This window comes from Sebastes umbrosus, chromosome 18, assembly GCF_015220745.1.
Source record: "Sebastes umbrosus isolate fSebUmb1 chromosome 18, fSebUmb1.pri, whole genome shotgun sequence".
Classification (NCBI taxonomy): Eukaryota; Metazoa; Chordata; class Actinopteri; order Perciformes; family Sebastidae; genus Sebastes; species Sebastes umbrosus.
The window spans coordinates 13,605,439-13,630,421 of record NC_051286.1 but is presented as its reverse complement, the minus strand read 5'-3'; the positions used below and the strand labels follow the sequence as shown (position 1 = coordinate 13,630,421).

Sequence of the window (24,983 nt, the reverse complement as noted above, 5' to 3'; positions counted from 1 at the left end):
TGATATAAATATACGGAATTATCTTGGTATATGCTGTCTTTTTGATCCTATCTGACTAAAATGTATGTATGCTACTGTACAGTTAACTGTGTCCTGTTAGAATGAATCAGCGGCGCTCTGCTCTCTGACTGATTCAATGCACTAATGAGGAGTTTGACAGCAGAGCAGCAACCTCCCAGCCAGCCTAGTTCTCTCCACAGATGACTGCAGATGCCGCCTCATCGGGATAAATGCAACAGTCGCCATACCCAGGTACACACACACACACACTGAAATCATCTTTTCAACATTAAAGCTCAATAATCAACTTAATAAAATAAATAAAGTTAATAAACGCTTCGATAAAAGTTGAAGAAAACTACAGAAAGACAAACCTCTTGGAGTTTGTTCCAACTAAAGCTGCAGCTAACGTTTATTTTCATTATCGAGTAATCTTCTCAATGAATCATCTTGTCTATAAAATGTAAGAAAATGCCTGTGGCAAAAGCTTGTTATAATTTTCCACAGCCCAAGTATGTATGAAGATTTTTTGTTATATTGATTGTCTTTGTTGTATTTTCATTATTTTGTCACTCTGTACACACACATCTATTGCACGTCTGTCCGTCCTGGAAGGGGGATCCATCTTCTGTTGCTCTTCCTGAGGTTTCTTCCGTTTTATTCCCTGTTAAAAGGGTTCTTTTGGGGGGAGTTTTTCCTCATCCGATGAGAGGATCGCACTGTAAAGGACAGAGGGTGTCGTATCCTGTACAAATTGTAAAGCTCCCTTAGGCAAATTTATGATTTGTCATATTAGGGCTATATAAATAAAATTAACTTGACTTGAGATGTATTCAAATTGCTTGTTTTATTCAATCAACAATCCAAAACCCAAAGATATTCTGTTTATTATCAGATATGATTTTAAAAAAAAAATGCATCAAATCATCCCAATTTGAGAAGCTGGGACCAGATCATGTTTTTTAATTGTTAAAATGATTAATCAATATCATAATCGCTGCACTTATTGATTATTCAACTAACTGTATCAGCTCTAATTCTAACCAATAAACTGTGTATATGTAGTTTGTCTTTGTGTGTGTAGTAATTCAAACTCGGAAACATTATAATGAACAAAATTCTAATAAATGATATTAAAAAACTAAATATAAAGATATAAAAAAAAAAAATGTAATGACACATTCCCACATATTTAACGTTTTTTGGGGTTATTTTATTTGCTGATGATGTTTGGGCATATTTTAAAAAGAAATACAGGACTGTTTTAAAAAGGCTCGGTGTGTTCTCTCTGCGTCATTTTGCTGTTTTCTTATCGTGACCTCTGTTGTACTTTCCACCACGCCAGCCCGTTGCTCTGTTCCTTTTCTTCCTTTTGTTCTTGCCTGACTGCTTTTCACTCGTTTTGCTTTGATGCTCATTTTTGGAGTTGCTTCTTTTGTGTCTTTCTTGCTTGCTTGCTTTTATTCTTTTTTTTTTTCTCTCTGTCTCTCCCTCTCCCGTGTTCCTTTTCCCTCTCGTCCTCCGCCTGCCTCCCTCCGCTTGCCTTCACCGGAGGCTACAGCTCCTTAGGTTGGGCTGAGACAGCATCTTTGTACAACACCGACCGTCTGCTCTGTAATCAAATACCATCTGTCGCTACATCTGAAGACTCACTCTCTCGCTTCCTCCATCACACACACACACACACGCATGTAGGCACACACACACACACACCACATCTGTGCTTCCCACTCTTGAACAATGTGTGTGTGCGTGCGCTTTTTATGTACAATGACCCGTGTTCTTACAATCATTCCACCTGATTCATTCTTGGCCTGCAGGGAGGAAGTCACTGGAGTCACTTTCACCACTTCCTGTTTTTTTCCAGCTCTCCCGCTGGGGGTTCAAAGGTCATTGTCTTCAGGTATCCATGTTTGTTCTGTGGCTCTGTGTGTCAGCGAGACCTTGGCTGCTGTATCAGACGGGAGATAGTGGACTTTAGCTCCTCAGTCTTAGATCAACGGCCCACTATCTCAAAGGCTGCCAGCCTTTCCCAATGTTTGCCCAATGTTTGTCCCTGCTCCGGCACAGAAAACGTTGACACGGTCCCCAAGGTCCCTCTCCAAGTCCCCCCTCCCTCCGTGGTCACTTGTTATCACACGCTCAGGTTCAAGAACATTTTCCATTTACTGTTAAGAGTGTGTTTTTTCAGCCGAAATTGTTTTCTTTAAGCTTGCACATTAGTGGAAAGTGTTTTTTACAGCTTGGCAGTGGGGGATTTTTACAGCAACCCAACAACAAACAACATTTTTTTGGTATATAATATCACCACACACATGCACTGATGTAACCGGGGAACCTTTGTGACGAAGAAACACGAGGACCTCATTTCGATTTCTCCTCTGTGCGATCCTCCTACCAACGACCAAAATGAGCGATCCGCCGTTTGAACCACTTTGACACCTACACCTGCGAAATGACTGTGGGCTTGAAACTAACACAGCAGAATGTTATTGAAGTTTTTTTTTTCCCTCCATCAGAGGACTTTTGTGTACAGAGGACGGCAATCTGTATGTATGCGTGCATCCCCCTTCTATTTGCTTAACAGTGCATTTATTTCATCAACGCGTTTTCACACAAAAATGATTCCAGTTTCAATCAGAAAAGCATGAAAACAGATTTCCACACTGCACAGATTGATGGATTCATTCTGCATGTGTTCGTAATTAAACACTGGATTTCATCTATTGTGGATGGAAGCAACACACTGGTCTTATGCTCCAGAGCCACTGGCACGGGGTGGGATTAACTCTGGGTTGCCCACGTTTGGCATCAGTGCTGGGGACACCTAGTGGTCAGTATGTGCAGCTTACACTCTTCCGTGTGCTCTTTTTGATTTCGTCTTCGTGTCATCCTTGTGCAATCTTTGCCCTTTTTGTTTGTTGTTCAGCTCTATTTGTTCTCCCTCTTTTGATTAATTTGTTCTTTCTTTCTACCCCCTCCTTTCTTTCCATCTCCTCATCACTTGTGTGTGTGCATTTGTTTTGTAGAATTGGAAGATTCCAGTTGGACAGATCATTGTGCCCCCTTTTTCCTCCCAGTCTCTCTTTCTCTCTCTCTCTCTCTCTCTCTCTCTCTTTCTCTGGAAGGCTCCAACGCAACTGGAGCCTCGGAGGCTCAAGAGAGGAGCCTGGGAAAGGAGGAACAAAGGGCCGTCCGTCTGCAGCCATCACCACCTCCGCCATCTCCCCCCCCGTTCTTCCCTCCCTCGGTCCCCTCGCCTCTCTTCCCTCTCCCCACTGGCCAGCGCTCCAAATTAAGACTTCAGACAAGAAAATGGGCTCACTAAAAAAGGGAGAGAAAGCGCGAGAGAGAGAGAAGGAAGTCCATAACAAGCCAAGAGGAGCAGAGCGACAAAGCCTCTGTTGTTGGATGGCAGGGCCCCTCTGTCGCCCGGCGAGGAACTGTCACCGTGTCAACTTGGACCCCTTGTTGTGAGTAACACAAACACAAACCATAATGAACACACACATAAAACACACACGCACAGGCAGAAACATGAGGACGCACACTCATACCCACAAAAAAAAAAGCGTACAGTGCACATACAAATCATGCCAAACACATACTGATACTCCAAAATGAGTGTAGACAAGTGTAGGTGAGAAGACAGCAGCGGTGAATCCCCACAGCACACCTTCATTTTCACTGCCAAGAAAGGTGAGGGAAGGGGGTAAACGAGGGGGGAGGAAGTTTCCCTTAAAACTGAATGAAAGTTTGTGAATGTGTGCGCATGTGAAAACATGCTGTGAATGTAGACAATGGCAGGATAAATGATATATAAATGATATCAGGACACCCATTGATTCGAGGCCTTTAAGGTGCACTTGGGGGCAAACACCTGTTAAAGGCCGGTCCTTGATAAACTTCTCAATGAAAGATCAAATAACTGCAGGTGCCTTTAACATATCACCCCACACACCCTCAAAAGACACACTTCAAGAGAGGAAGTGGTCACAGGGAGTGTGTGTATGCGTGTGTGTGCTCGCATATAGTGCATCGGGGGCAGAGATAGAGACTGAACTGGTTTGGCTTCTTCCAGTCTAAACTGGGTCTAGTGGGTCCAAGACAGATGGCACTCAGGGCAAAGCTGGTCTCTCGCTCTCTCTCTCTCTCTCACACACACACACACACATGCACACATCTCTTTTAATAGCCATTATTGGCATCCTTTGCCTCTTCCAGATCCCTGAATCAGAAATCACAGAGGCCCATTATATTTCCTATTGACCCATTTGGCAAGATGGTGGGAGCATCGAGTGCTGGATTAAATCGAAAGCAGTTTATAATCCAGTAATTCTAATGTTTTAATTACTTAGATGAACAGGAGGTGTTTGAGCAAAGGCTAATCTCTGAGACATAAGGGGGAGAGAGAGAGAGGGAGAGAGAGAGAGAGAGAGAGAGCGAGGCGGGAAGAGATTTGTCTTTCTCCTTTGCAACACACACACATATATAGGCTTACTCCTGGAATATTAGCGGCGTATTAAAGTTTATCACCTGTTATCAACACAGATTAAAAGATTCACAGACTTTATTATTCATATTTAAGATGAGGCCCACGGAGTGGAGGCGCGAAATGATTACTAAACTCAGATGTCACCGTGTATTGGTATGTAATCTGCATTTGCGGCTGCTTTGTTTTCACATCTGGTTGTGAAAAATCCATATTTCCAGGCGAAATTCCTCAAATTATGACAAGTATTTGTCTTTATCGGAGATCTGCTGTACCTTGAGTGACATCCGTGGTTGGAACCGATGCCACAATTGTCTCTGATAGCCAACCCTCCTGTCAATCAGGCTGTAGGACAAAGGCTGCTAAACCAAGGCTGATGACCTCATGCTTGGGGTCTGCTCCATACCGAAGGGGTCTTAACACCGTTCAACTCGCCTTTTGTGTCTGGGGCCGTTTTTCAGACGCTGCAGAGTACTGAGAATCGCCTCGCAGTATCTCTCGGGGCCCCGGGATGCACGCACACACACATGCGCCGCACACATCCCCTTGATCCATGGGCTGGAGCGTTGAGCCAGGAGTGAGCCTTAAGACAAGGAGTGACAACCGGGACAGCTGCAGGGGCTGGAAGCCAGTCTTAGCCCCCCCACCACCATCACCACCACTACCACCACCACCTCCCATACCGCCTCCAGCCAGCCAAACAAGCCATTGTTTCTGGCCAGGGCCTTTGGTATTTCATTTGTCATGAAATGGATACGGACACGGGACGAGCATGAGGCTCTTTCTCTAAAAAAGAAGCTGCTACCGCGACTGCTGCTGTTGTGGCTGCTGGTTGCTAACTCCCCTCATCCTTAACCTTCTCGTGCAGCTTGCCCCAAGCACCCTGCTCTGAACTATTAATAAACCTGCTTTTTCCAAGGTAGAAAGAACGGGAGGGGGTGGTCCGAAGGGTATTGTTTTCCAAAGGGGTGTAAGAAGAAAGAAAAAGAGTGTGGGAGGGTTGGGGAGGCTTAGCGTATCTGTTGTTGTCATCCTTTATGATCTTCATTTTCTCAGGTTTCTCAGTGGACATTAGGCAGGTTAGGCCTGTGAGCCAGGTAGGTCGTCAACGTCCCGCTCAGCTGTCGTCAATCTCCGCCGAGAAGGAGTTTGGTTATCATGACAGAGGGGGCTATATGAGCCACCCAATAATTTGCCAACCTTTACACGTTCGCATGGCTGCTCGACGCTAAGCTGCTCGCAACATGCCGCGTCTTTAGAGCGACTTTCAACACGTTGTTAACAGCAATAAGGAGGAACTGTCAACATACAGCTGCGCTCCTCCTATCAGTCATGATAGCCGTAGAGATGCTAAGATGTTCATCACCCCTCGCGGCTCCATCATCCTCAAGTCTAAAAGAGTTCATGGGCGTAGAAACAATACCCCGCTATCTCCGTCAAGGGCATTCCTTGGCACAACAATAGGACCATCTCCCCCCCCCTGTATTTTCCTTTCCTCCCCTCCCTCCTCATTCTCCAGCCCCTCCATCAAAGAGCATTCCAGCTCCAGAGCCCCCTAAGCCCTTCACTCTGGGCCTGTCCATGTGACACGCAGACAGTCATCTTTAAGAATTGATTCACTCTGGTATCCAAAGCCTATGGAGCCTGGCTGCCAAGATACCCAGCAGGCGCCAATCATGGGGTCCAGGTACACAACAGCTGCTCCCCAACAATAAAGGCAAAAAAATGGGAGGCACTCAGGGGGAAGATGCGACCCTAACCTCCCTTCAAGCCCGAACTGGTCACCTTGAGCCAGTTGTTGCCCGCCTGCCTGCCGTTAGAGACGGCAAAGGATTGGGTCCAACTTTGGGATGAAGGGTGGCAGCTATTGAAAGATGCCAACAATTCAGGAGAAGCGCAGAACAAAAGAAATATTTCTCCCTTCCTTGGAAGAAGTCACAGCTGTGCTACCAAGATGGCACAGAGCGACACATGGAAGACCATAAATAAGACAATGGCATGTTGTTGTTCTTCTGAGCCACATTGGGTAGTAGCCTAGAGGTCAAGTGAAGGAGACGCAAGCCCATCCCAGAAACCTCACGCACACATGCACACGGGGGGAAGTAACGCCGGGTATGTCGGGATACTACAGATAGAGATCACAAATCACACCGAAGGAGACAGGAGAGATATTACCTCACCTGAAGTGTTTCCATAAACTCCAGTGTACCAAAGCCTTGGGAAGTGGTATCACTCTTCAAGCTGTGATTTATGATGATACAATCCAGCACATCATCCGTCATAAATAAGGGAGATTAAATGAATAGGCTGAGGCTGTGTATATAGTAATGCAACCCCCAGAAATTATGTTTACTGTTGAGCCACTGTGTCTAAAAACTAATTCAAGGATGGTTTCGGAAAATAGGAGACATGCATATGTCACCTTTTCCTTAAAGTTAAGGAGAGAAGCAGGAAACAGAGAGAGGAAGATGAGGACAGAGAGGAACTTGGCATCATCAGTCTTCCTGTTAAAGCGGAAAAGGCAGAAGAGGCAAAGCGAGAGCGATGGAGAGCCGGGGAGAGAGGGGGAATTTGCTAAAGCAGCTCAGGAGGGCCCTCATTACGATATTAAACAAGATTTAATAAGTGAGAGTGATTTGATGAGGTGATTATCCTGGCCCATTAATCAAGCAGGCTTCTGGCCTCGCTGTAATATGGCCCATCTTTCCCCCCTATACCAAAGCCTCTTTAGACGCTGAGCTCCTTACTGCACTAACGGCGCTTCAGAAACAACACCAGGCCAAAAAAAAAAAAAAAGGCATATTACGTCTCATCTCTGAAGCCTGCGGGTATTTTCGATGCTCACTCATCCCCCTGCCTCCCTGTCCGCTCTCGTGGTGCATCTGGTAAATTGAACTCCTTAACATCTGGGTCAGAAAGTAAAGTCTTATCAGAGGGAGCTAAGAGTGATAACTGGCAGTGATAACCAGAAAGCATCTGTTGGCTTTAAGGCTTTTGGTTCGAGAACAGAAGGAAGTTGTGCGGATTTCACTGGATTGTTGGGTTTTGTAGAGAGGTAGGGGAGGCGCGCCCGCGTGTGTGTTTGTGTGTGGGTAAATGTGTGTGGACGGGCTGATTCATAGAATGCTTCTTAGCAAAATGAGGTGCAAAGTTGCATCAGGACATGTGAGAGCGAGCACAGTCTGCTGTTTAAGCTTAAACAGACTGGCAGACCTTGTAAACCATATCTCCCCAAGGGCTGCAACTTATTTATTATTTTCACTATTGATGAATTTGTTGTTTCTTTTTTCTTTTCTCAATCAGTTGATCATTTTTTAATTTTTCAGTGAAAAATAGCCAAGTTCGCAGAGCATTTTTTTGTTGCACAAATCCCATAAGATGGTCCAATGCCTTCTCATCCCAACCCGTCATATACTGACACTTTGTCAAACCCCTTGGTGGCTCTTTTCGTTTTCAGTAAACACGTGTTTAATGTTGTGAAGTAAACAAAACCGCTTGCTGAGGTTCAGGCAATAAACCGCTATAGTTAGGTTTAGGAAAAACGATTGTACAGTGAAAATGACACTGAACGTTGTGAACACGGGACATGAACGAACAGCTGTGTGTGACGCACAGGACACAAACAGCGGTCTCCTGGATGAAAGCCTTGTGTTTGTTGGACCCGTCCACCTCCCCTCCCGCCCGCCCTATGTGTGTCTTTTCACTCTTAAAGCTCACCACACTCCCAGCGCATTTTCCCTGAATGTTTAATATTGAACCGGATGGGTATACATTGGAGTAAATAGAAAGCCTGGTGCGTCTCATATCGACGCGTCTCATAACCCTAACCCTAACGCCGACAGCCGCAACAAAGCGTTGGTATTTGACGCCCTGGGAATGAGAACGGGCAGCATGGTCACCTTACAGTGACAGAAATGTAGAAAATCCTCACATTTGTCAAGCTGCAACCAGCAAATGTTTGGCATGTGTGCTTGATAAGTAGCTTAAACAATTAATCCATTATCAAAATAGTTGGATTCATTTTCTGACAACTGACTAATCAATTAGTAATCGTTTCAGCCTTAACACCATCATGTCTGTGTATCGTACAGTAGGATAACATGTGATCTACAGCAGCTGTTGCCAAATAAACGTCAGTCAACTGTGATTAATTTTTAAAATTCTCTCCCCGTTTTTTAGGCAATAATCTTCTGTCTGTTGCGCTCTTTTTAAGCCATTTTAGATATAATTTCTTACGACCGTTCTTCAGCTGCGCTCCAGATAAAGTTTGATGTGGAGAGTTTTTACTTGATATTTCCAATTTTAGGCAAAAATGCCTTCCAGCACCACAAGCTGAGAGAGATGACGCATAAACAAAGAAAATGGCTGTAGCTGATAACTTGAGGTTTGTTTTGTAGGTGTACAACACCCTCCTTAAGCCAAATAAGATTTATTAATGAGCCATATGGGAATCTGACGCATGAGAGTCGATATTCCTTCTGAGTCTTGAATACAGCATTTAACTATTTAGTCCCAGGAAGCAGCTAGGAAGCAAAATGCATCACTTTCTCTGCACTAAAGGAGAGTTAGTTGAACAACATAAAATTAATTGGCAAGTATTTTGATGACTGAACAAAAATGCCAAACTCTCGGATTTTCTTTTTTCTTTTTTTTCTTTTTTTGCTATATATGATAGTAAACTGAAATCTGAAGGTTTTTGACCGGAAACAAGGAATTAAAAGGCTTCACCTTGTGATTGTGATTTTTCACTATTCCCTGACATTTGATAGACAAAGCAATTTGTTAGGAACCAAGCAGTGAAGCAACGAGGAAACAGGAGTTGTTGAAAGTCACTGGGCTTTTTATTTACCTGAAAAATAACAAAACATTATGAACCAAGAATTTAATAACCAGGCCTATAAAAGAGGCTAAAGCAACATAACTATACTTATTACCACAACTAAACAAGGTGTTGACTGAACAAAACTGACCTGACACAGTGACACATGAGGGCACATATAGGGGCTTGGCCAAACCAAATAGCACACAAGGGTAACCAAGATGGATAATAACTATAATTAAATACAAAGCAAAACTAACTAAACCCAAATCCCAACTAAACAATGTAAGGTTAAACGCAAATAAACAAATTCCAAATCAAAACATCAAGGTGATGTTAACTATGTGATGTTAATTGTTCAGGTGTGGTTGGCTGCAAATGAAATGAACCTGTGTAGGTAGCAAACTGAGGTTAGAGAGTGTGAACTGGAATGATGTTACCCTGTGTGGCATCACACAGTTAATCGGTTAATTGAGAAAATAATCAGCAGATTACTCAGTAATGAAATAAATCATTATCAGACTCAAGCTTTCACGAAGTTAACTGCAGGTTGAATTACTAACGTGCTATTTCGGTGAAAGCAAGGAACAATAGACTTTTGTGAATGCTGTACTGTAAAAGTCTGAAGGCACAGCTAAATCCTATAATTAGAGCACAATAATAAGACATCCTGTAGACACATTTTGATCTAAAGCAATGTAATGTTCTCCTTACAGTGGAGTAAATCATACCTCTAGGGCAGCCGTCAAAACTTTTTAAACCTTTGGTGGGTATACTGACTAAACAAGTCCAGTCCTGCACTACTTCAAATGCACATATTTATTAAAAGATTTATAATATACCATGTGAAATGATATGATAGAGCAGTTGAGTCAAAGACAAGAGGTTAAATGTAACCTCAAAAGTGGGAGAGAAATAGGTATTACAAAGACAGACAACCCCCCCTCCCCAAAAAAAAAACATTTTAAAAGCTCAAGTGGAAGAAGATTACCTTAAAGCAGGCGTGGGACGGAGCTTTTTCTGGGAACTGCCGGAGAGTATTAATACAATAAGCACAGAAAATATAATACAAGAATGTTTTTATCAACGTAATCCGGAGAGATGAGGCCGAACCAACCTGGACTGTAATCCCAAGGAGAAGGTCCCCTGGTTATCTGTCATCTGGGACACACACACACACACATACTTATGGAGACACACTCACACACAGTGTCTCGTCCTCGCTTCAAATAATCAACGGATAATCTTCAAGAGGATGTTGTCCCTTCAGTCTCATCTTTACTGTAATGTCCCCACCGGCAGTAAGGGTCAAGAGGTCGACTGCTGGGTTAAGCTATCAATGAGAGGTCAGCTTGTTAATATTCCTATTAATATGACATGTTTGACCTTATACTCCTTTTACTATTTGAACACTGGAACGGTTATCTGTTGGCGTAGATGCTACTGTATATTTAATATAGGCTGAATTTAACTCATCCAGTGCCTTTTTTTGCAACGTAAGAATAAACCAAAGCATCAAATAAGCCACTCAGTAGGTCCGTTAGATGTTTAGCATTTAACTGCACACAGATGGAATCAACTTCCTGCTGATTTTAAATGCAATTGCAAATTTAAATGACTCATTTAGTTTTTTCTCTGCACTATAATTTCCTTTATTAATTTTTTTGGCAACTTATTACTGTGCTGAAACTGAATTTACTGTATCTTATTTCATGTTTTCTATTTTAATTGCTTTTATTTTTCTCTTTATTGTTCTTTTAAAGGTGCTAAATACAGGATTGGCGGCTCTCAACATGGCGACGGCGATCCGTGGCTTGCAGCTAACGCTGCTAACAGCGCAAACAACAGCTACAGTGCTGACAGAGATAACAGTGTTTACCTGAGGGGTAAACGGAGGATGGATGCTACGCTTCCACGACGACGCCGTTGGTTCGGACGACGTTATCCGCTGTAACCGCCGTATGAAAGCAGTGCAGAGCGGCGGCCATGAGCTAGCCAGTGGGGCACGCTCACTGGCACGAACATGCCGTAAAAGCACACGTGGTCGGCCCGGCGGTGTCAACAAAACATCGGAGAAGCTCAGACTACACCACCCAAAGAGGGAGAGTGACTTCATTCTCTGCTCAGGTAGACATTACTCCTCTATATCCTCTATATTAATGCTCTGGATATCAAATATAGCACCTTTAAATGTTGTTTTAATGAGTTTCTTTGTCACATGTAAAGTCCTTTGGATCGCCTCCATATTTGAAAGGTATGAATTCACTTGCCTTGCCTTTATTATAAAACCACATAATAATGATAAAGCAAATAAAGCAGTTTAACTGCCATTAAGGAACACCTCGAGGGAAGAAAGTCGGGGTTTACTTGAAGGACAGATACAGAATTTGGTAGCTGACACTCTGAGGGCTGTAAGACAATGTCGCCTTGGCGAGTAACTTTCTCTCTCCAGCTCTCTCTCTCTCTCTCTCTCTCCCTCCGTGTATCTAAGCAGCGTAATTTGAGTAAATGACAGGGGAACATCTGCTGTGCATAAGAGAGAGGCCAACACTTTAACATGCAGATGTCTCTCTCCATCTGCATTAATTCAATAATTACCGCAATGGAGGGAGGGGGAAAAAAATCTTTTTTTATAGCTTAAGACAATGTTATCTGTGCCAGTTGGTATGGGGAGGGCGAAAGGGAGGGGAGGGGGGGTCGAATGAGTGTGTGTGTGTGTGTGTGTGTGTGTGGGTATGTGTGCATGTGCTGCTGGAGGTTTGTGAGAGGAGGGGTAGATTATTACACCATTTAGCCAGAGCAAGCTGTCACATTGCGGAGAATCTCACTAATTCCATTGTGCCCTTGGTGAGTCACTGGCAGACTCCAAGTGACCGACGATGCCTCAACGCCACCACTTTGTCACCCGCATGACCAACCTGCTTCACTCAGGGTGGAACTGTGTGTGTCTTATATTGTATGTGTGTGTGTGTGTGTGTGAGATGACTAACTTGTGTGTTTTATTATCCGTAGGAGTATGTGAGTGTGTGCTTGCATGTGTGAATGCAGAGAGAGAGAGAGAGAGAGAGAGAGAGAGAGAGAGAGAGATTATGGTAGTGCAACCCATCGGACGAGGTCTGTGAATCCCCAATTAAAGGGAATTTGAGGCAACACCAGAGAATGACAGGTCAAGGCTTTGACATACCGCTGAATCAGTCCTTGTGACATTTAAAATGTCAGGCAATCATATTTTGGCCGGCACCATCAATTACAACGAAAATATCGGGCCAAGGAGAACATTAACATGTAATGGTTTCCATTCAAATAGAGCTAATTACTTTATTGAGAGGTGGGCTCCAGTATCTCATTTTCATCAAAAGCATTTATAAAGCAATCAGACAAATCTGATTATAATGTCCTTGTTCAATGAATGAAAGGGATGACATGTGGAAAATTATTTTAATGATATTAAGAGGTTACTTTTTGCACATTAAAGACACTCATAGCAGTTTGACCAGAAGTTTTGGGGTTGGTGATTTTTTCCTTAAAAAGGATCCAACCGTCAAAAACCGAGCCCAGTGTTGCCATCTCTTTTCAAATAAAAATAGCTAGCAGCCCAAATTAAACATTTTTCTTACAGTCCTGTGACAGCCACAGCTAATTTCAACTAATATAAAAAAAAACAATTCTAAAATCTTTACCAACCCTACCTTTTTTCGACCTTTTACCTGGGGATAGAAAAAGACAGGTAACACTTTATTTTACAGGGCCGTAAATTTCATGGTAATTAGGTGATAATTAGCAAGTATGTAATCTATACCTGCAATTACTGCCAAATTATCCCAATATTTACTACAAAATGTATTGAAAATTACTTTATTATAAACAGTATTTAATAATCATATTCCAAGATTTCCAAATAGCAGGTAATTTATTTAATACATTTCCAGGAAAAGAATACAAAGTTAACTGACTTTATTTCCATGTCTGCTGATAAATAGATGATAATTAGCAAATAATTTATTTCAAATTTCTTTAAAAACTCCCTGAATCATGACATTAGCTACTAGGTTACATTTGTGTAAACAATAAGTCACACAATGGTAATTTTTGATACATTTCTAGGTCAATTTTGGGGTAATTTGGCGGAAATTCAAAGAAATTTCAAATAGGTCACTTGCTAATTATCATCTTATTACCATTAAGTTTGCAGACCTGTAAAATGAAATGTTACCAAAAGACAAATTCTTATTGTGCCGCACCAGAAGCAGGTTGTACAGTACAATAGATCAACACCAGAAAAGCATACCAACACTCCAACAACCTGTGAGGGCACATGACCTCTCGAAGAAAAAAGGTCACCGCTGTCAATGAGGGGCTTACAGATACACTCGCACAGACACACACAAACAATTAGAGGATGTATCACTGTACGTATACGATTACACACATAAATAAACATACAACCTGACATAATACCCACGAGCATGCACTCACTTGCTTGCCACACACACACACATATCTGACTCTTAGATGCCTGCCAAACATAGGGACAAAGGAAAATAGTTGTATACTTAGCAGGCCAACTTCCTTTGATTGCAGCAGTGCTGCTGTAGGAAACAATGCACAGGCAGGCACTATTAATACACCAAGGAGAAAGAGAATTCCTCTTAGAGGAAAGCTCAAAGGAGCCATCGGCCGAGCTATTTACAGACTTACTGACTGATTGGATGACTGACTGCACTATACTTACTGTAGTCGCTGCATCTTGTCTTACGCGACTCCTTCTTTTTTCTGCAAGGACTCCGACATGCTGACACATACAGTACACTGTGCATTAGAGGGTCAGTGGTACATATTCCTGCACAATACCTTCTTTTATACATTTCGCTGACTACTCTGGCAGTTTCAGTGTACAGATATCAAATTGTGCCTGAGAAATGTAACAGATCTCTTCCACTGCTGCATCGCGTCCACACGCTTGTGACATTTGACTGTTGGTAAATAGCCGCCCGGCCACACTTATGACCGCCTCTCCTTTCTAAAAGTGCCCAGTTAAAGAGCATCAAATCCCCACTCGCTAAACCCACACAAGCCCAACCTTCATTAGCATAGCTAACAAACTCCCTGAAAGAGCAACAGTGAGGGGAGAGAACAATGGCAGTCTATTAAAGGGGGAGATGAGGGGGTGAGAAGAGGAGACGAGGGGCGGTGGTGGGGGGGAGCTATTGTTCTGGTCTTATTTAGCCCTTGGTGTCACCCTGCAACTGTTGTCACTTCTAAGTTTAGCCGGACGGCTGAAGAGGACAGGGAAGAGAAGAAGGAGGAGGGAAGGCAGGCGGAAGAGGAGGAGGAGGAGGAGGAGAGAAAGATGGAGAGCAGAGAGAGATGGTGTGAGGAAGAGGGGAGGATGGAGGGTGGAGGATAAAATGGATGCAAATGGAAGATGGAAAGAATGCAGAGTGAAGTGATGTCAGTCTCTGTAAACCAGACACAAAATCATGACTCAAGTCTCACGACTTTGAGTCGGAGACTATGTCACCGTAACGTTCAGGCTTAACAATAATACAACTATTTATAGTCCTTTCACTGCAGATGAATGATATCCGATTACGAACAGTTCATATGGCTATAAATAAACAATGCGATCATAACTGAATACAATTAACAGCCTTAATGTTTTTAAAACTGTTTCTTTCAAATGGCCAAAGAACGATGGCAGTAATGCTCTTTTGACTACTAATGTAAGCAAACCTCTTTTATAAGATGTCTCTTAATACGCTACATGAACGAAGTTAACAAGCAGTCAACACAGTGGAACACCTGAAAATACAGACCTATTCATAAGGCTATAAAGTCTTTTTTAGGGCTGCAACGATGAACAATTATTTGATTAATAATCTTTTTGTCTATAAAATGCCACAAAATAGTGAAAAATTGCAATTAGATTTATAAAGTGGCGTCCTCAAATGTCTTGTTTTGTCTCCAAAACCCAAAGATATTCAGTTTACCATCATGTATGACAAACATAAGCCTAAAAAATCTGAAGTGAGTAAATCTTTGGCCATTTTGCTTAAATATTTTTGTACCTTATGTCAATGACGTTTAGTTCAAAGTCCTACAAGTCCCTGAATTCAGAGGTTTCAACTTATCGGACAAATCTCACGGAAGATGCTCTGAGATCAATTCAGGTGGTGCATGATGTGTTACAGTACGATTAACATACTTTGCATACAAAACTTTGCTTCAGCAAATATGTTCACGATGCTTTATTAAACTTTGAGATAGTTAAAGCCACTATTAGTGAGTCAAAAAGCCAACTCAACTCAGTGAATTTGAATTGCAAGTCGTGTAAGATTGATTTAGTTGTAGTATCCTGATGAGCTCAGGACCAGAATTAAACTTTTCTCCTGTGATTCTCCTACTCTCAAGCACAGAGGCATACAAATGGAGTAACTGTCTGTGTGTGTGTGTGTGTGTGTGTGTGTGTGTGTGTGTTTGTGTACCGTGGAAACAGAAAGAGCAGTGTCAGTGTTTGAAAGGCATGAGAGCAAACTAGACTACAAACAGACGACCGAAGGAGCCAAAAGAGGAGATGAGGCAAGACCCAAGGAGAAAGAAAGAGGGAGACAGATTAGCCCAGCTGTCTGCTCATAAAGCGGCCGAGGGGTGAGGCGCTAAGCCCTCCAGTGAAAGCAGAGCTTAGGTGGGTGACACAGGGCAGTGGACCCCACTCAGCCCACAGTGGTCTGCAGCGCAGGGCCCGAGCCAAAGCAAAGACACATGGATAAACAGTGGGAGATGAGGCTCCGCGCCTGCAAAGCCCACAGGGCTAAGACGGCCGGGCAGGCGAGCAGGCAGGCGTCACATTCCCCCCCAGCCAGGAGTGGAGACAGAGGGGTTAAGGCTTAAGGCTTGGCTCCCTAACTGACTGACAAGGGACGAGGCGGGATGGCAGACATTGTCTCAGTCGGTGAGTTCATCAGAAAGAATGTAGATTTATTAGTATATTGCTTAGGCTCAGCTCAGGAGAATAAAGGCACAATTACATAGGGTCTTGGCCATGCACCCCCCTCTCAAAACAAAGCCCAGAATGATCAATTACTCTGTCCCGACTCTCTCCACTGTACGCAAAACACACAGGGCCGTCCATCTCTCAAGCCGTGCCCTGCCGTTGACCCCTGGTTAGCACAGCAGCCTGGGAGTGGCCTGCGATGACAAGGTCTCGGGTATGAGAGGTGAGGAGGCCCCGGTTCACCGCTACCGCGAGACCGAAAGTAGCACAGGGTCTTTAACCGCGCTGGATTTCACACACAACCCTCGTCCACGACCTCGTGGCAGTTGAGGCATTAGCAGCTGCTGTTTTACGAGCTTCCCAATGTGACAATGTATGCATCGCATAATATCCATCAACAGTACGGTCATAAGTTATACCTATAGTGTCTACGAAGGGTGTAAAAACAGCCGGAGTGCTTATGTAGTTTGATCCTTGAAGAGGTGCAGGGGGAAGAGAGCTCTGACAATGTGGAGATAATAAATTATGAGACAGTAAAAGTGTAGATTTGCGATAAGCCTTTTAACACTGTGTGTCTTCCCTTGGATAGCTTATTGATACAAATACACAGAGAAATCATTACATGTTTTCAATGATTTTCTTATATTAACAATAAACCACTCCATCTACCTTAATCTGTACAAAGCTTATAAAGACCACACTCTATTGTTCATAATTTAATCGCCCAGTCTGTACAGTATGGTGCCCCCTGTTGAAGTATGATGGTCCTCCGTCTGCTTCGGTTTACAGCATCATTTACTGAATTGAAGATCTTTTCTTCACTGCTTTGAGCTTTAATATAAGGACCGAAAATGTGGACCTGGAGCCTATCCCATCATGCTCTGGGCAGAAGGAAAAGAAACACCACTACTTTCCATTCATTTTTCACACATGAAATTTAATTTGCAAATGATCTAGCAAATATTTACAAATCACCATACGGTGCAAACAGGAGCAGTTTTCCTTGTTATTTAGCAACTCAAGAATTTGTAAGCTCTTCATTTTCACAGCTCTGTTATGAAGAAGACAGAGAAACCTTCATAGATAAGAGTACACACAAGATGTATTCAAACTTTAAAGGTGTCCCTATCTCTGGCGTTACCCTGGACATAGTCACCTGTTTAGGGCTGCAACTAACAAATACTTTCATTACCAATTAATCTGTTAATTAATTGAACATCATTTGGTCTATCTAGAAAGTTTAAAAAAGTCATAGAATAGTATAACGAAAAAAGAAAAAGTCATCGTATAGTATGTCGGAAAAAAAGTTAAAAAACATTTTATAGTAAAGTAAGTCCAAAAAATTCAAAAATAGTCACAGTATAGTCTGTCAAAAAAAGGTCAAAAAGTCATAATATTGTAGGTCAAAAAAGTTAAAGAAAACAAAAAGTCATAGTATTGTATGTCATAAAAAGTAAAAAAAACAGTCATAGTATATTATGTCGAGAAAATGTAGTAGAAAATCCTAGTATAGTATGTTGAAAAAAGTAAAAAAAAAAAAAAAGTAATACTATAGTATGTCGAAAAAAGTAAAAAAAATAAGAAATAGTATATTATGTCAAAAGAAGTTATAAAAAAAACATGGTATAGTTTGTCGAGAAAAGTCATAAAAAGACATAGCATAATATGTTGGAAAAACATTAAATAAAACTCATAGTATAGTATGTTGAAAAAATTCCTAAAAAGTCAAAGTAAAATAGTAAAAAAAAAAAAAAGATGCTGATCAAAGTCCCTAAAGCCTAAGGCGAGGTCATGTTTCCTTGTGACTTTCTGTTTCGTCCAATGAAGAGTCAAGGCTTGCTTCTATCCAAGGCTGCAACTAGGGATTACTTGCATAGTCAAATAATGTGCATTTTCTTTGGCAATCAAAATGTTAAAAACAATGCTCAATTATATTTTCCCATAGACTAAGGGAATGTCTTCAAATATCTTGTGTTGTCCGAGCAATAGTCCAAAACCCAAACACTTTTTATTGTGATGTACGACAGTGAAACGCAGCCAATCTTCACTTTATTTTGTGCTTGAAAGGTATGAAACAATTAATGTATTAGTCAAAAAGACTACTTGATTAATAAACTAATCTTTGCAGCGTTACTGCTATCGAGATGCTAATTGCAAGAACATAACTTCTGACTGTCGAATGAATTCTATAATAACTTGCGTTTAAAACAACTTATTCTGAATCAATACAAATGTTATGGTGGGATTCATCTAATCTGAGTCGAGGTCTCTCAGACCGACTGTATCTATTTAATACCTCCGTCCTGTCTCTTTTCTGTTCTGTCTCTTATTCTGTTGATTCTCCCTAACAGGGTTTCCTTGAGAACTAAATCTACTTAGGATTTATTGTTTCTTATTATTTCTCATCATTGGAAATTATAATCCTTTCACCTAATCCCCCTCTCCCTCCCTCTCTTTCAGATCATATTCATCAAGATCATCCCCTCTGACAAAGCAAGAAATCAGCACAGTGGGGAGGTCTAACGAGAACGCGTACTGGAACATGGGGGTTTCTTCCAAATCAAATCAGGTTCCTCTGATGTAATCAAGACGAGATGCAAAGACGACCACATAATCTCCCAGGGACATGCCTCCCTTGCTTGCAGGTTATTAAAAAATGAGGAGGAACAAATCTTTAGATTGAAAGATTGGAAAAATGGAATTATAATAAATCGGGGGAATCTGGGGCAAGGTTGGATAAAGCCTTCAGATACAGATGACGGGCAAATCTTCACAGTGGTTTGTGCTTGTATTTATATGAGTGTGTGTGTATTAAATATTTCAATTTACTCAAGATCAAGTTCCTGAACTGAGCTCTCCCTCTCTACCTCTGTGTAAATCAGGAGTGCTGGTTGTCCCACTAGAAGTCACTCAGTGCTGTTGGATTATCTGTCTGCATCTAAGGTTAGGTGACTGGTGGACAGTGATGCATCATGGTGGGGCTTCTCAATCATTGGAGGGTGCACTTGCAAGTAACACCCACATGATGGCACAATATGACAAAAGTGGACAACTTGAGGGCTCTTAATGCTCTAATTAATGTAACCTGATCTCCATAATGAACACATATAATGTATAATGTAATCAAGGCCAGTGTGGTTACAGTTCAACCTTAATTTATTTAGTGAAGTTATTTAGTGAACTGATCTCCAGACGCACAGCTGCCACAACACAGAATAAACTTGTATCAATTGAGTAGGCATAAACAGCAAAGATATTATTGGCCTTCACCACCAGATGGCCTTCTTGAACTGCAGTAAAAAAAACAACAACACTATGGAGATGAACTGTGGGCAATTCATATATATGTTAGTTTTGGTTTTTAACAAACATTACTTTTTGATTAATTCATTACTTGCTATGTTTGAGATGGATGTCTGATGTCTGAGGGTAAAAACATTTCCAAAAATATACAAATCATTATGGTTGGTGTTCTGCCTGCACGTGCACAGCCATTTTGCTAGTATAGGTTGGTGTGCCATGGTGGCTTGGGGTTTAGGGCACTGACCACGACCCGCAATGTCCACGGTTGGATTCTGGTGAGGGACTCTTGTTGCATGTCATTCCCTATCGTCTCTCCCCTAATTTCTTGTCATTTCTCTACTGTCCACTACTTTTTTCAACATAATATACCATAACTTTTTTATGACTTTTGTTTAGACATACTATACAATGACTATATTATGACTTTTAACGTTTTTTTACATACGATACTGTGACTATTTCAAAAAAAATATTTTCAACATACTGTACTGTAACCTTTTTGGGGATTTCTTTTTTTTACATACTATACTATGACTTTTTTTATGACTTTTTTCGAAAATACTATACTATGACTTTTTTACCTCTTTTTTCGATACAATATAACATGACCTTTTTTTTCGAAAATACTATACTATAACTTTTTTATGACTTTTTTTTACATTCGATACGATGAATTTTTATTGGCTTTATTCAAAATACTGTACAATTACTTTTTTATGACTTTTTTCGAAATTATGTACTATGATTTCCATTTTTTTCGACATACTATACTATGACATTCTTTGACATACTATACTATGACCTTTTTTTGATTTTTTTTCGACATACTTTACAATGACTTTTTTTGATTTTTTCGACATACTATAGTATAACTTTTTTTCCGACATACTATACCATGACTTTTTTCTACATACTAATCTATGACTTTTATAAAAAAAAATGTACATATTATACTATGACTTTTTTTCGACATATTATACTATGACATTATTTTATTATTTCAACATACTGTACTATGGCTTTTTTTCGACAAACTATACCATGACTTTGCTTAATTTTTTCGACTTTTATTTCTACATACTGTACTATACTATGACTTTTATTTCGACATACTATACTATTGCTTTTAATTCATATTTTTGACATACTATAGTAAGACTTTTTTTTGACATACAATACTATGACTTTTTTTGACATACTATACTATGACCTTTTTATGACATTTTTTGAAATATTATGCTATGACTTTCTTCTGAAATACTATACTATGACTTTTTTATTTTTTCGACATACTATACTCTGACTTTTTTTTTTAAAGTTTTCAACATACTAAACTATGACTGTTTTCCGAAATACTATACCATGACTTCTTTTCCACATACTATACAATTACTTTTTTTTTTAAAGTTTTCAACATACTAAACTATGACTGTTTTCCGACATACTATACCATGATTTTTTTTTTCGACATACTATACGATTACTTTTTTTGACATACTATACTATGACTTTTTTTTTTACTAACTATATTATGATCTTTTTTTCATAATATAGCATGTCGAAAAATGTCATGAAAAAAAAGTCATAGTATTGCATGTCGAAAAATTTCATGAAAAAAAGTCATAGTATAGCGTGTCGAAAAATTTCAGGAAAAAAAGTCATAGTATAGAATGTCGAAAAATTTCATGAAAAAAAGTCACAATATAGTAAATCGAAAAAATTTCATGAAAAAAGTCATAATATAGCATGTCGAAAAATTTCATGAAAAAAAGTCACAGTATAGTACATCGAAAAATTTCATGAAAAAAAGTCATAGTATATCATGTCGAAAAATTTCATAAAAAAAGTCATAGTATAGCATGTCGAAAAATTTCATGAAAAAAAGTCATAGTATAGCGTGTCGAAAAATTTCAGGAAAAAAAGTCATAGTATTGTACATCGAAAAATTTCATGAAAAAAGTCATAATATAGAATGTCGAAAAATTTCATGAAAAAAAGTCATAGTATAGTATGTCGAAAAATTTCATGAAAAAAAGTCACAATATAGTACATCGAAAAAATTTCATGAAAAAAGTCATAATATAGCATGTCGAAAAATTTCATGAAAAAAAGTCACAATATAGTACATCGAAAAAATTTCATGAAAAAAGTCATAGTATAGCATGTCGAAAAATTTCATGAAAAAAAGTCACAATATAGTACATCGAAAAAATTTCATGAAAAAAGTCACAGTATAGTACATCAGAAAATTTCATGAAAAAAAGTCATAGTAAAGCATGTCGAAAAATGTCATGAAAAAAAAGTTATAATATAGCATATCGAAAAATTTAATGAAAAGAAGTCATAATATAGCATGTCGAAAAATTTCATGAAAAAAATTCATAGTATAGCATTTCGAAAAATTTCATGAAAAAAAAGTCATAGTAAAGCATGTGGAAAAATTTCATGAAAAAAGGTCATAATATAGCATGTCGAAAAATTTCATGAAAAAAAGTCATAGTTTAGCCTGTCGAAAAATGTCTATATGTTGAAAACTTTAATGAAAAAAGTCATAATACAGCATGTCAAAAAATTTCATGAAAAAAAGTCACAGTAAAGCATGTCGAAAAATGTCATGAAAAAAGGTCATAATATATCATGTCGAAAAATTTCATGAAAAGAAGTTATAATATAGTATGTCGAATAATTTTATGAAAAAAAGTCATAATATAGCATGTCGAAAAATTAGATGAAAAAAAGTCGTAATATAACATGTCGAAAAATTTCATGAAAAAAAGTCGTAGTATATCATGTCGAAAAATTTCATAAAAAAAGTCATAGTATAGCATGTCGAAAAATTTCATGAAAAAAAGTCATAGTATAGCGTGTCGAAAAATTTCAGGAAAAAAAGTCATAGTATAGAATGTCGAAAAATTTCATAAAAAAAAGTCATAGTATAGCATGTCGAAAAATTTCATGAAAAAAAGTCATAGTATAGCGTGTCGAAAAATTTCAGGAAAAAAAGTCATAGTATAGAATGTCGAAAAATTTCATGAAAAAAAGTCACAATATAGTAAATCGAAAAAATTTCATGAAAAAAGTCATAATATAGCATGTCGAAAAATTTCATGAAAAAAAGTCACAGTATAGTACATCGAAAAATTTCATGAAAAAAAGTCACAGTATAGTACATCGGAAAATTTCATGAAAAAAAGTCATAATATAGCATGTCGAAAAATTTCATGAAAAAAAGTCATAGTAAAGCATGTCGAAAAATGTCATGAAAAAAGGTCATAATATATCATGTCGAAAAATTTAATGAAAAGAAGTCATAATATAGCATGTCGAAAAATTTCATGAAAAAAAGTCATAGTATAGCATGTCGAAAATTTCATGAAAAAAAGTCATAGTAAAGCATGTCGAAAATTTCATGAAAAAAAGTCATAGTAAAGCATGTCAAAAAATTTCATGAAAAAAAGTCATAATATAGCATGTCGAAAAATGTCATGAAAAAAAGTCATAGTATAGCATGTCGAAAATTTCATGAAAAAAAGTCATAGTAAAGCATGTCAAAAAATTTCATGAAAAAAAGTCATAATATAGCATGTCGAAAAATGTCATGAAAAAAAGTCATAATATAGCATGTCAAAAAATTTCATGAAAAAAAGTCATAGTTTAGCCTGTCGAAAAATGTCTATGTTGAAAACTTTAATGAAAAAAAGTCATAATACAGCATGTCGAAAAATTTCATGAAAAAAAGTCATAATATAGCATGTCGAAAAATGTCTATATGTTGAAAACTTTAATGAAAAAAAGTCATAGAAATTTCATGAAAAAAGTCATAGTATGTCATAGTATGTTCAAAAATTTCATGTGAAACAATGAGTTTTAGGGCCATCTTCAAATGAAAAAGTCAAATACAATAACAAACACAACATCATAATATATAACCCTATATTATACACCTAACGTATATAATATTTTACCCTAACCCTGAATTATAATAATATATAACCCTAACACTAACCTATATAATATATAACCCTAAACCTAACCTATATAATATATAACCCTAACCCTAACCTATATATGTGCTGGTAGAGGATCTCTTCACATCTCCTTCAACATCTCCTCAGAAGCCCTAAAGTCTTGGCCGATGGACGTTACTGCTGGCACCACGACCAGGTGCTCAAGGTTGTTGCGGAAACAGTCACCACAGCCACTCAGTCCAGCAAACACCACCACAGGAAGAAAACCATCCCGTTCCTCAAGGCAGGAGAGAAGCCCCATTCCCTACCATAGATAAGACCACTGTCCACAGCCCCAGACTGGCAGCTGAAACTGGATCTTGGACAACAACTAAAGTTCCCTGAACACACTGATGATGCAGTGTAGTAAACACAGATTTTCAATTTCTGTTGCATAACACCCCAGTTGTACCTCTGGTAAACCCTGGGAGGAGACACTCGCCTCACTCCACTGTCGGGCACCAGGCATTGATGTGAGGGAGGGGATTGAACCCTGCTCTGCTGCAGCCAGAACCGTGAACTTAACAACCAAGCCACCAATGCCACACGCACCTGGGACTGTTCTCTTTGTATATTTGACTTCGTCATTAGAAGTTAGACCTGAAAACAAACTGTGCCACATAAGGATCAAACCCACAACCTCCAGTATTTCAACCAGATATTCCAACCAGTTATCTACCAGACTGAGCTATCTCACCAGATACCATGATGTGTTGTTTGTTATTGTTTTTGTTATTATATTTGACTTCTTCATTTGAAGGTAGGCCTCAAAACACATTGTGTCACATGACATTTTTCCACATGCTATAATATGACTTTTTTTTCACTACATTTTTGACATACCATACCATGACTTTTTTTCATGAAATTTTTCGACTTGCTATAGGCTACTATGAATTTTTTTCATAAAATTTTTCGACGTACTATACTATCACTTTTTTTTGCATAAAACATTTGGACATACTATACTGTCTTTTTTTCGACATATTATACTATGACTTTTTCATGAAATGTTTTGACATACTACAGTATACTATGACGTTTTTTCATGACCTTTTTTGTATACTATACCTTTTTTTTCATTAATTTTTCGACATACAATACTATGACTTTTTTCTCAACATACTATACTATGATTTTTTTCATGAATTCTTTTTACATACTATACTATAACTTTTTTTCATAAATGTTTTGACATATTATACTATGACGATTTTTCATGACAATTTTTCAACATTATATATTATGACTTTTTTTTCATGAAATTTTTTGAAAAGTATGTTGAAAAAAAGTCATAGTATAGTATGTTGGAAAAAACTCATAGTATAGTAGGTAAAAAAAACTCATAGTATAGTGTGCCATAAAAAA

At 39.2% G+C, this 24,983-nt stretch overlaps 1 long non-coding RNA gene across 1 annotated transcript; it reads left to right on the top strand.

Annotated features, from left to right (window-relative positions):
* The first annotated feature begins 2,127 nt into the window (after window positions 1–2,127).
* On the top strand, window positions 2,128–19,850 carry LOC119477305. The gene is made up of 3 exons (XR_005204218.1): window positions 2,128–3,473; window positions 11,075–11,438; window positions 18,766–19,850. It is a non-coding gene; the product is annotated as an uncharacterized LOC119477305 (long non-coding RNA).
* Window positions 19,851–24,983: the final 5,133 nt, after the last annotated feature.